At 33.7% G+C, this 14,648-nt stretch overlaps 1 long non-coding RNA gene across 1 annotated transcript; it reads left to right on the forward strand.

Moving 5' to 3' along the window:
- Window positions 1-12,093: 12,093 nt before the first annotated feature.
- LOC139118580 (uncharacterized) lies at window positions 12,094-13,038 on the forward strand. The gene is made up of 2 exons (XR_011548761.1): window positions 12,094-12,840; window positions 12,955-13,038. It is a non-coding gene; the product is annotated as an uncharacterized lncRNA (long non-coding RNA).
- The last annotated feature ends 1,610 nt before the right edge of the window (window positions 13,039-14,648 follow it).

Genomic DNA, 14,648 nt, shown 5'->3' on the forward strand with positions numbered 1-14,648 from the left:
TAAGCATTTGAACTTATTTGAACTTATTTGCATATTTAATGAACTTTCATAATCAGGGATATTTATCTGTATTGACTGAACAAAAGTTGACAAAACTTGCTATGTACATTAAAGATGCTACAATACGACATTATGAAAGTCATTAAAACAATTTTACTTCATCCAGCTCCTAATTTGCATATTAATGAATTTTTGAAATTAGGGATATATATTTGAATTTACATGACCAAAATTGATGAAACTTGCTATGTACATTAAAGATACTATTATGTAAGCTAATATTATTGAAAGGCATAAGCATTTTTGCTTCAGCCAATTCCTAATGTGTGTATTTAATTAACGTTCCTAATTAGGGATATACACTTGGATTTATTTGATCAAAGTTGGCATAACATGCTATGTCTATTGATGATTATACCAGGTTATACCAATATTGGAAGTCATTTCGCACTTAAGTTTTCATGTCAGCTAATTAATAGTTTGCATATCTAATGAGCTTTCAAAGTTTGGAATATATAGTTTGAAGGACTTGACCAAAGGCAATTACACTTGCTATATAAGTGGTGATACAATTATAGCAGTCAAAGAAATTAATTATTTTTATTTCAGTTAATTACATATTTTAATACTTAATGACCTATAGAGTTAATCTGTGGTGAATATTGTTTATTATGTTGATCATAATACTTTCAATGAAGTTGCAAACATGTGGCAAATGTTCAAATTTATACATAACTGCAATATATAATGAAACACGTGAGCATTTACAGTTCATATCTTGTTGGTATATAGGGATAACTTAGCAATACAATTTTTTTGACAAAATGTCATGTGACCTTGGTGACCTTTGACCTCAAATATACATATTTGTCCATAAATCAGTAACCACAAGTGCTACACCCTTCATATATGGTATGACGGGACAGCTTATGACGCCACATATTGTACCTCATTAATTATGCGCATATCTAATTTTGAGCGAGTCAATAGAGCTAGAGGTCTGATTTTTGGTATATAGGGATAACTTAGCAATACAATTATTTTGACAAAATGTCACATGACCTCGATGACCTTTGACCTCAAATATACATATTTGTCCATAACTCAGTAACCACAAGTGCTACACCCTTCATGTATGGTATGATGGGACACCTTATGACGCCACATATTGTACCTCATTAATTATGCATATATCTAATTCTGAGCAAACCCATAGAGCTGGATGTCTAATTTTTGGTATATAGGGATAACTATAGGATAGAAATTTTTTGACCAAATGTCATGTGACCTCGATGACCTTTGACCTGAAATATACGTTTATGTCGATAAATACGTAACCACAAGTGCTATGTCCTTTATATTTAGTAAGATGGGAGACCTTATGACAACACACGCTTTACCTCATTAATTATGCACACATCTAATTCTGGGCAAGGGAATAGAGCTAGAGGTCTGATTTTTGGCATATAGGGATTAATTAGCAATACAATTTTTTTCAAAATGTCACATGACCTTATGACCTTTGACCTTGATTATACATATATATGCATAACTCAGTAACCACAAGTTCTATACCCTCCAATTCTGATAGGATATTAGACCTTAAGATGTCACATCTTGTACCTCATTATTATGCGCATATGTATTTCTTGGCTGGCCAATACAGCTAGAGGTCTGATCTTTTTTCCCGATTTAGAACCATAACTTAGACATGCCTCATGTGTTTCAAATTGGGAACAACGACATAGACCTATGTGCCCATAGATCTCAACATATACACTCCAGTGATACTTCTTAATGACCACATTTCCCTGCCCCATCAAGACTAATACTCCTATTACAAGTGGGGACTATGTCATTGTCAATGACTTGTTTCCCTGGTAGTCCCACAATTACGAGTGTAGTGATACATATGCGGCTATGTAACACTACACTCGTAACCGTGGGTAGTCCCATTGGGCTACCATTTTTTGCTCACGTGTTTACACACGTGGGCATATGTCGCAGCGATGTCTGTCTGTCTGTCCGTCTGTGTGTCTGTCTGTCTGTCTGTCTGTCTGTCTGTCTGTTGGTCCATTATCTCAAAAACGGCTTATCAGATCAGAATCAAATCTGGTACATATATTCAGTTAGCAAATGGCAAGAACTGATTAGTTTTTGGTGGGTGTGGCTTGCATAGTTTTTGCTCATTTGCATAATTAATGATTTTAGAAAAAATGGATATATATTAAAACAACTACACACAATTTGATGAGATTTGCTACAAATGTTGATCACACCAAGATATATCAGCAGTGGGAACCATTAAGGGTGACATGAAAGATAAATGCTAATTTGCATATTTAATGAACTTTCCTAACTAGGGATATATGTCTGATTTGACTCGATCAAAGTTAACCAAACTTGGTATGTATATTAAAGATACTATTATTTAACATTATTGAAAGTCATTAAGCGTTTTAATTTCAGCCAATTCCTAATTTGCATATTTCATGAACTTTGTTAATTAGGAATATATATTTAAATGACTGGACCAAAGTTGATGAAACTTGCTACATGTATTGAAGCAACTATGATACAACAATTTTTAAAGTCATTAAACATTTTTACTTCAGCCAATTCTGAATTTGCATATTTAATGAACTTTCCCAATTAGGGATATATATCTGAATTAACTTGATTGTAGTTATTGAAACTTACTATATACATCAAAGATACTGTGATATAACATTATTGAAAGTCAAAAGACATTTTTACTTCAGCCAAAACCTAATTTTAATATTAAATGAATTTTCATAATTAGGGATATTTATCTGAATGGACTTGATCAAAATTGATGAAACTTGCTATGTATATTAAGACACTATAATACAATATTATTGAAAGTCATCAAGCATTTTCTCTTCAGCCAATTCCTCATTTGCATATTTAATGAACTTTCCTAATTAGAGATATATGTCTGAATTGACTTGACCAATGTTGACAAAATTTGCTACACATATTGCAGATACCATGATACAACATTACTGACAATCACTAAGCATTTTTACCAAAGCCACTTCCTAATTTACATATTAATTAACTTTGCTTATTAGGTATATATACCGGGATTTACTTGATCAAAGTTGGCAAAACATGCTATGTACATTGATGATTATACCAGGTACTAGGTCAAAACAATATCGAAAGTCATTTCACATCACCATGTCAGCTAATTTATAATTTGCATATCTAATGAGCTTTCACAGCTCGGCATATATGGCTTGAAGGACTTGGCCAACAGTAATTACACTTTCTAGATAAAGTGGTGATACAATAAGAGCAGTCAAATAACTTTAATATTTTTATTTCAGCTAATTACATATTTGTATACTTCATGACCTTTTAGATTTAATCGGCGGTGATTATTGTTCATTATGTTGATCATAATAATTTCAATGAAGTTGCAAACATGTGGCAAAGGTTCAAATTTACACATAACTTCAATATATACTGAAACACGTGAGCATTTACAGTTCATATCTGGTCTGAAGTTGGTAGCATAGTGACAAGGTCTGGTAGCCCATGCGTGAATGAAAATTTGTAAAGGATATTTTTATTCATATCTAGACAACGAAAGATTTATTTTCATGATTCTATTCAGGAAGTGAATTTTCTAGTCATCGGACATCAATACCCGCAGATCATCATAGCCTAAGGAGAACGGTGACGCCTCAAACTTTTACGACCTATTCACACATACTCAGAGCTTATATGTAAATTTTGATGTTCGCCATAACACTTCACTCAGCACGTGTAAACATCACACGGCTAAATATAAGGTGGCTGTGAATTTCAGGATGACAACTTGGTACAGTCACGTTCGTAATACTTTCGTGGCAATTTTGGCAATATTTCTCCACCATAGTACACTATCATGGAATGATCTCGTACACTTCGGAAAGCGTAATTTGTGGATGGCCCGACAGTTTTTTCTTTGCAGTTTGAATAATTTTGTGTTATAATTGAGATTGATACATTGTGATTAAATAACTATGAAAATGAACTTTCATTGGCCATCATTTCCCAGGCCTGTCAGATCAGATAATGACATTTATTGAAAGTTTGTCGCAACAAATTCGACTGCACTGTCACCTTTCAATTTGCATAACAAAGTCACAGTCTGTCCGTTCTGTGTCCAGCTGCGTTCAGTGCGTTGACTGTATGAGCGTCGGTCATCTCACAGAGATCAACATCATGTCGCCCACTAAGTAATTTCGTGTCCCAGCCTTTTTACTGAATATTTCAACTGCCCGGTCGGGGTTCGACAGGGATGTATGCTCAGCCCATTTCTGTTTTCCTTTTTCATAAATGAATTGACACATGATGTACAGAATAGTGGTCAGCGTGGTATACAACTTTCTCCTGCTTTAACTGAAATATTATGTTTATTATTCGCAGATGACGTTGTACTTTTTTCTGACACTGTAATTGGTCTGCAGCGCCTTTTGAATTGTTTGCATTCCTATTGTAAAAAATGGAAAATGACGGTAAACTTACAAAAGACCAAAGTAGTTGTATTTAAAGCTGGTGGTTACCTTGCAAAAACAGAAAAATGTTTTTTTAACGGAGAAAAAGTTAACGTTGTGTCGTATTATAAGTATTTGGGTATCCTGTTTTCCTGTAGGTTGCAGTGGACAATGTCCACAAAAACTCTTGCACAACAAGCAAGAAAAGTACTAATGGGTATTATTAGAGCGAGTAACAAGACAGGTCGTTTTACATATGATACTTTTTTCAAGATTTTTGATTCAATGATGTTGCCAATACTGACCTATGGCTCAGAAGTGTGGGGTTATGCAAAATATGATTATATATGAAGAATCCAGTATTTGGCATGTAAGAGTTTTCTTGGTGTTTCAGGTAATACCCCAAATGTTGCAGTGTTGGGCGAGTGTGGCAGATTTCCAGTTTACTTGTATACAGCAAAAAAAATTTGTTAAATATTGATGTAAACTTTTAAAAATGCCAGAAAATCGCTATCCAAGGAAGTGTTATGAAATGCTATATCACATTGATAAATCTGGTGTCAGGTCGAAACCCACATGGATACACCACGTCAAAAACTTACTGTGTCTCTGTAATTTGCAAGAAGTATGGGAGCAACAAGAAGTTCCCGATGAGAACAGCTTCATATGTACTTTTGTAGAGAACTTAAAGAGTTATTTGCATGACCATTGGTACAGTGAAATTTGTAGCCTTGATAAACTTTCTTGTTATCGAGAACTTAAGTGTTCACTTACATTAGAAAATATCTTTCTGTTGTCAAAATTAATGTACACATGTCTATGTTAGCTCGATTGAGATGCTCTTCTCACTATTTGCGTATTGAGACTGACAGAAAATTGAAAAATGATGCAAATGAAAGAATATGTTTGCTATGTGATGGTAACGAAGTCGAAAATGAATACCATTTTGTTTTACTTTGTATTTTTTTTGATAACTTGCGGATGAAGTATATTCCTCGTTATTATTTCAGTCCACCAACAGAAAGAAAATTTATTTCTCTGATGACATCTGATGATCCAAATATAATGCAACGTCTAGCCGCTTTCACTTTTCACGCTATGAAAGTGAGAAAGGAGATAAATGATAATCAATTATTCTAAGTGTTTGTAATTATTATTTTCCTGTCAATTTTTTGTATATTGATGCTGGCTATGTCAAGTATGCTGGGCCGATGGCCTAGAACTACTGAATAAAGACCCACAATAAAAAAACTGACCTGACTAAGTTTCGATTTTATAACGCCAAGAAAATAGCACACTGGAAACGCTATCGTTTACCACCGTGCACACGCACTATATTACTGTAAAGAACTGTAATATAGCATTCATTATCCACATAAGAAAGTGAAAGGCGTGCTTTAGATTTTTGATCATTCTCAATCTTCTCTGGCTTACGGGGTTATATAGATAAGTTAATGCTGTCTGTTGAGTTTTGTTTCGTCGTCGGTACCTGTCCTGTAGCTGATCCTGTAGTGTGGATATTCTCACAGCGACTTTCTTGAATTTACGGTATTGAAGGAACTGTGGAAGAAGTGGTAAATTTAAATGACTAAAACACTAGCCAGACGATGTGTATACCCGTTGCAATCTCATGTAGGGACTACAGTCCTGCTAATAACCAGATATGAACTATAAATGCTCACGTGTTTCATTATATATTGCAGTTATGTATAAATTTGAACATTTGCCACATGTTTGCAACTTCATTGAAAGTATTATGATCAACATAATAAACAATATTCACCACAGATTAACTCTATAGGTCATTAAGTATTAAAATATGTAATTAACTGAAATAAAAATAATTAATTTCTTTGACTGCTATAATTGTATCACCACTTATATAGCAAGTGTAATTGCCTTTGGTCAAGTCCTTCAAACTATATATTCCAAACTTTGAAAGCTCATTACATATGCAGACTATTAATTAGCTGACATGAAAACTTAAGTGCGAAATGACTTCCAATATTGGTATAACCTGGTATAATCATCAATGTCATAGCATGTTATGCCAACTTTGATCAAATAAATCCAAGAATATATCCCTAATTAGGAACGTTAATTAAATACACACATTAGGAATTGGCTGAAGCAAAAATGCTTAATGCCTTTCAATAATATTAGCTTATATAATAGTATCTTTAATGTACATAGCAAGTTTCATCAATTTTGGTCATGTAAATTCAAATATATATCCCTAATTTCAAAAATTCATTAAATATGCAAATTAGGAGCTGGATGAAGTAAAAATGCTTTTAATGACTTTCAATAATGTCGTATTGTAGCATCTTTAATGTACATAGCAAGTTTTGTCAACTTTTGTTCAGTCAATACAGATAAATATCCCTGATTATGAAAGTTCATTAAATATGCAAATAAGGAATTGGCTAAAGTTCAAATGCTTAATGATTTTCAATAATGTTCTATCATAGTATCTTTAATGTACATAGCCAGTTTCATCAACTTTGGTCTCGTTAATTCAAATAAATACCCCTAATTAGGAAAGTTCATAAAATATGCAAATTAGGAATTGGCTGATGTAAAAATGCTGAATGACATTTAATAATGTTCTATCATAGTATCTTTAATGTACATGGCAAGTTTCATCAATTTTGGTCATGTAACTTCAAATAGATATCCTTAATTTCAAAAATTCATTAAATATGCAAATTAGGATTTGCATGAAGTAAAAATGCTTAATGACTTTCAATAAGGTTAAATCATAGTATCTTCAATATGCATACCAAGTTTCGTCAATTTTGATCGAGTATATTCAGATATATACTCCTAATTAGGAAATTTCATTAAACATGCAAATTAGTAATTATCTTTCACGTCACCCCTTAATATCTTTCAAAGCTGATATATCTTGGTGTGATCAACATTTGTAGCGAATCTCATCAAATTGTGTGCTGTCGTTGTCAATATATATCAGTTTTTTCTAAAATCATTAATTATGCAAATGAGCAAAAAGTAAGCAAGCCACACCCACCAAAAACTAATCAGTTCTTGCCATTTGCAAACTGAATCTATGTACCAGATTTGATTCTGATCTGATGAGCCGTTTTTGAGATATTGAGTACACAGACAGACAGACGGACAGACAGACAGACAGACAGACACACAGACACACAGACAGACAGACATCGCTGCGACATATGCCCACGTGTGTCAACACGTGAGCAAAAAATGCAGCTAATCCTGACTAGCAAAGTGAATTTTCAGCATTAATCTGTGTGACATGTGATATCAAACAACACCGCAGACCTGACTCAATATAGAGATTCACATTTTATCTTCCAATACAAAACTTTGATATACATTTGAGTTTCAATCAATGCAGTCAAAAATTGTAGCCTTAGTACATGGATATATGTTTCAAAGTTATTTGTCTGCCATAAATTCAACACGATAATCAACAAATGTCGACGATAGTGTGCGGACGTAGCCTTTGTACTTGAAAAGTTGGACTGAGACTCCCATTGCGATCCATCTCTACGCCATCTCTACGCCTGTATGACATCTCTCTCTCTCTCTCTCTCTCTCTCTCTCTCTCTCTCTCTGTAGTGTATTTGCACATGCGTGGAGTTGACGCGATCAGTAGTAAGTTTCTCCTGGAATCGTGATAACATTTAGTAGAAAATAGTCAAGATTCTACGACATAGCATTCACTGAATTAGTGTTTATTCACAGACCTGGACCAAGTCTATGTCAGAGAGAATGGTAATATCGTGACCGTAAAAATAGCGGGTGCTTTCTGCCAGATTCGATGCCAATTCCGGCGGGATCAACTATTTAAAAGTATATCATAAAACTATCAAAATCAGCTGTCGATCAAGATAGACCAATAAAGTAAACGTTCTCCCTCACTGTACCACTATTTTTTCAGTACTCCAACGAAAGAATATACGTTACTTAGAGAAATGGGTATGAATTAATGTGCCTGTGTATTCAATACCAGGGCATGCAGCGTACCACAGACCCTATTACAAAGAGTGTACACTGCAAGTTCCCAGTGGCAAAACTTTAAACTTTGACATTTTTGAAGTAATGGCAAAAGCGTTTATGTCTTTTCCCCATATTTGTATGAGTCTTTATGAAACTTTAAATCCTTCCTCTTTAACATCGCCTCTCTTCATGCTGCACGTTTTCACGTTTTAATACCATTTTTCGTCAGGCCAAAAACTAATATTATGGGTTTATTGCAAATTGATAATAACACAAAAACAAAATCTCTCTAATATCGTTTTGTAAATATTGACGGCAATTTAACATCTTTGCTGATCATACACGGTATGTCGCCATACAAAAGAGCACTCCCTAAGATACAGACAGACTCGTGTACAGCGGTTACGGTACGGTGCGAGGAAGTCGTTTTCAGAAATAAAGATACGGTGACGTCACAATACAGTGACATCTACAGAGGTTAATGGCAATCTCGATAAAGATCTCCACTTTTACAGCATCATCCCATCATTGGATGCTTTCCTCAACGGACATGATTTGCCGTCGGTATGTGTGTTAAGCACTAAAATAATCGGTTTATTCCACACGTTCCGTGGGTTTCTTTAGTTCGCGCGCGCGTGTGTGTGTGTGTGAGAGAGAGAGAGAGAGAGAGAGAGAGAGAGAGAGAGAGAGAGAGAGAGAGATTTGATTTCATTCGGTATTGAACGTGCACGATTAATCTTCTGGACATACAAGTGATATCAGATGGCTTCAAGACGAAAATTTTTGAAATGTAAGCTTATGATCACAGCACAGGAAAGCTTAGATAAACAAACAGCATCCGAAAAAAACAAAAAAATAAACAAAACAAACAAATACATAAGTAAAACAGTAAAAGATAAAACTAGTGAGTAGATACTGACGTAGAATCTTGAATATTGCATGTATTGTTCAGTCCATTATTTTATTTTTTTCAATTTATATTTTTCTCTTACATATATTCACTTGTTTATTTTATTTGCACATTCCTTTGTTTATCCCGGCTTCCCTGTGTTATAATGACTACTTTCCTGTGTAACTGAGATGGTATTGATCGTGTTATTATAATAGGTTTAAATACAATATCGCTTTAGCTGGTGTCAATAGGTAATTGTGTACAGCGAGATAGCGTCATAGTCTATGAGGTATCATAGGTAAGATTCCGTCACAACACAACACCACACACATGTACGTATTAATATATAGATTAATATATTCCACAAGCAGAATAAAATGCCATCACAATTCTACAATTTCAGATACAGAGAAGTTAGCTATTTGCCACAATGATAACATTAAAACTCCTTATATTCATGGGCTTGCTAAATGGCATAAATTTGAAAAATCCAGACATCACGGTTGACGTTAAACCACCCATACGAGCAATAATCTCACAGATCAATAGTCCCACTCGTAGAGCCTCGCTCTGGCTTCACTATCAACTCATGAATATCGTGCCAATATACTGTGTAGAGTTGGTCAAAGATTCCACCGATTTTCTGAATCATTTGCACCATTATAATGCATCACAGCTGTCAAACTTGCCAGAACAATACCATTCTTTTTAGTCTTGACGTGGTGAGCCTCTATCCTAATATTCCCCGTAAAGAAGGATTAGAAGCTTTAAAACATGCTTTCAAAACCTGCTCTAATTTAAATGACAAAAACATCAATGATATCATTGATCTAGCAGATATCATCCTTCAAAATAACTACTTTGAATTCTGTGAAGAGTACTACCTTCAAACACATGGTACAGCCATGGGTACTCCCTTTGCACCATGTATGCTAACATATTTATGAGCTGGTTTTGGAGAAAAACAAGTGTTTATAAAGATCAAGCAGACTTTCTTAAACGTTTTTTTTTTATCTTTTGTCATTTTATTGTCATTATTCATATTTTACAGAGAAAAGGTATCCTAAAACGGAGAAAAACATTACATTAAATTGATTATGCTAACGTATTCTTCTAGCTGACTAGCATGCGGATTCTTCAATTTTTCTATTTTGTACCGTTGAATTAATTCATTTTTCAAAATAATCTTTACAGGCATTACTGTGCCTCCAGTTACCCAGTATTTATGGATTGACCATTTAGCAAGTGGAATTAAGAGGTCAACCATGTCACCTTTATCACCAGGTCTAGTCTCACCTAAGTCACAATTAAAAATAATATCTGCCTTTGATAATATAATATTGTGTCCTGTATAATTACTTGCAATATACGAAACATGTTTCCATAAATTTTGTGCTACATCGCATTCCAAATAGCGATGTTCTAAAGTATCAATACTGAAACAAAAATTACAGTACATAAAATCAATTCTTTTCCAGTAAAATAAATATTTGTTACATGGTATGAGTCTGTGTAATAGTTTCCACTGAAACTCTCTCAATTTGTATTCTTTTGTAACCATGTAAATATGTCTCCATACTCTAATACAATTATGTTCGTTTCTTAAACTTGTTGCTTGTAAAGATACAAACCACTTAAGTAACTTATCGTCTGCCCACGTTTTTGCTTTTCAAATAATTTATAATAAACTCTCGATGTCAATTTATTTACACGAACAAAATTGGACTCTGTTCGTACTCCATACTCTGTGTTACCTTCTGTTGTAATACATGGGTTAAAACATATTATATTTATTCGTCCATTTCCATGATACTCTGTTTCATCTTAGCATTATCACTTACTTTGTACCATGCATTGAGAATATTTACATAAAAACTTGGAATCTGTGATTTGACATTTATGTGTACAGAATTACAAAATTGATTTTGCTGCAACAAATCATGAGAATCACGACTTTCTTAAACGTTTCATTGATGATTTGTACGGTATTTGGACACTTGGTGAAAATAGACTCCAAACTTATCACACTTTCCTCAATAGCATTCACCCGTCAATCAAATTTACTTTAGAATACGGAACAAAAATGCAACATTTTCTGGATATGTCCACCAGCCTAATTAATTCAAGAGTAGAGACAGATCTATATATTAAACCAACCGATAGCGGTAGATATCTGCCTCCATCCTCTTTTCACCCCAAGCATATATTCAACAGCATTATCTACAGTGGTACCATAAGACTGAGACGCATTTGTTCCCTAGACAAATGGTTTGATCAGCGAATAGAAGAGTTTCAAGATAAATTGGTTAAATCAGGATATAATAAAAATAAGATAATTGAAATCATAGAGAAGGTTCGTAATAAACCTAGGACACATTTTCTTCAATATAACAAACCTAAGACAACAAAGAGAGTAGCATGGGTCAGTGACTTTCATCCTCTGCGCCCAAATATAAAAGAAATGGCCAAAAAAACACAAGATATATTAAAAATTTCCAAAAGAATGCGTGAAGTCGTGCCCCAACCCACCTCTTATTTCACAAAGAGTGTGCGCAAACCTTGGCCAACTCATTGTTAGACATAAATTAACATTGAAACGTAGTGACAATATAAATTATGGTTCAGGACCATGTGGAGATAGTAAATGTAAAATAATGTGTTCACATATGGTAAAAACGGACAAATGACTAATATCCACAATGGAAAAATATTTCAAATAAAAGGGAATTATAATTGTAACACTGAGAATGTTATATACTGTATCTACTGTGATAAATGCATGTGTCAATATGTTGGACAAACCAAGAATAAAATCAGATATAGAATGGCTGGACACAGGAGTATGATTAAATCTAATAAGTCTGACCCTAATAATCCTGCAATGTTCGTGAGCCAACATTTTAATTCATCTAACCACTCCGTCAAAAATATGAAAGTTGTAATTCTTGAAAAGGTACACAAAGATGACAAATTCTCCAGAGATTTCACAGAGTCCAAGTGGATATTTCAACTCAACACAATGTATCCTCAGGGTTTGAACAGAGAGACACCACAAAAATTCTAGATGTGTAAGCAGATTTTACAGCTCTTTCTTCATTTCATTTTGACGATTTTTAGTAGGCATCACTCTTTCAGCAGTATTCTTTTTTAGTTTTCTTTGTAACTGTTCTAGTTTGATGTATTGTAGAATTTCAGTTGTTACATAAGTGTCCTTGGATGTACGCTATTGTCCACGGTTCATAATTTCACCTGTTTGAGCTGTATTTTTAGAGTCGGATATTTTTAGTACGTCATTTCTGTGTGGTTTGCACTGCCACCTTTCCTACACTTTAATATGCAAATGTCTTTCAAGTATAAATAAGCCTTGACGTTGTTTTGAAACAATACCCACACTTTGACCATTCGACTCCTGGGTTTGAAGGAAAGCGGAGCAGTTTTCTGCTCGGCTTTTTCGTAAGTTGGCGCCAATTTTATTTTTAACTTTTACACGTTTTCCAGTCTCTGTATGATTCAATCTTTTTAGCATGTGTATTTTACTTTAAGTTTGTCGTTGTTATTTTATTTCAGATTGTTTTAACCTTGATAAAGTGGGATTACTCCCACGAAACGTCGGTGTAATAAATTTTATAAATGAAGAGCTTGGTGTCCTGAGTGGTGCGTCTTGACCTGCTTTGTTCTATATATATATAATATATATATATATATATATAATATATATATAATATATATATATATATATATATATATATATATATATAGATAGATAGATAGATAGATAGATAGATGATAGATAGATAGATAGATAGATAGATAGATAGATAGATAGATAGATAGATAGATAGGTAGATAGATAGATAGATAGATAGGTAGATAGATAGATAGATAGATAGATAGATAGAAGATAGATAGATAGATAGATAGATAGAGACGCGCTACACTAATCACATGAAGTCGTTCCGCAACGAGAGATACAAAACGACACCGAGCTATCAAAATATGTATGGAACTTAAGAAATAAGGGACAAGACTTTGACATTTCATGGTCAATCATTGATAAAGCATTGAGCTACTCTAACATGAACAAGCGATGTAATCTTTGTATATCAGAAAAGCTGCACATTATCAATGCTGACAAATCTACACTGTTAAACAAACGCTCTGAGTTGGTTTCAAAATGTCGCCACCAAAACAAATATTATTTGTCGAATTTTAACACTACCTACAAATAGAATGGTTCCAATCATATATGTAAGAGTGTCGAGCTAGAAATCCTTTCACTCTATCTGAGGATTGCAAGATGCATGAAACTTAAGTTATAGATTTCATTACTTTGTACTTGAAGTAATCTGTTTATATATATATATATAATATATATATATATATATATATATATATCTGTTTATATATATATTATGCAATTGTGACGTCACTAGGAAATGCGGTGTGACCAAGTGTCACTCGTTTACCTGTGGCCATACTCACTCTTTAACAATTGACATCACTTGAATGTTATATCAAGTCTGAATCACTGTTGCTTTACAGTCATGACTATATCTTGTTGTGTACTTTTGTAATCTACGTTTTACATCACGTCTACGCATAACTTGAAGGTGTGAATAGATAGTGTAATCATGACAACTTTTAGGGACATATGGTAAGCATAGGCTAGCAAGGTTAGTGGAACGAAGTTGAATGCCCCCGGGGTTGAATGGTAACAGTAGTAACGGGAGTTACGGTGTCTTTACGTACAGAAGAGACATATCACACGTTAGCGACCGTTTCCATTTTCTCAACTGAACTAATTGCATTACTCAGTACAACTTTTTTTTTAAGTGATGAAGAGTTATATTCAACTTTACATATATGTATATCATATTTAAATATATATATTTATATACGTTTTTTTTTTTCTCTCTCTCTTATCGTTTTCTTTTTTACGCATTTCTACTTACTCGTAATGTATCTATTTAGTTATATATTTATTTATGTAGTTGTTCTTTTATTCACTTAGTTACTTTGTGACAATTAGGTTACTTTGCAATCCCACTACTTTCATGTACACTACCCTCGATATACTTCAGTTTTCTTTTTTCTTCTTCGTTTCCTTGCTTTAACATCAAATGGCTTTGGGAACGGACTAGACTAGCATTTGCTATTTTCCGTTTCCATTTACCCTTTATCACAGCACAACTCAGATGTACATTCATCATTGAATTGTAATATTATTATGATTAAGGGTAATAAAGATTATTATTATTATT

This window comes from Ptychodera flava, chromosome 19 (genome assembly GCF_041260155.1).
Source record: "Ptychodera flava strain L36383 chromosome 19, AS_Pfla_20210202, whole genome shotgun sequence".
In the NCBI taxonomy this organism is placed as follows: Eukaryota; Metazoa; Hemichordata; class Enteropneusta; family Ptychoderidae; genus Ptychodera; species Ptychodera flava.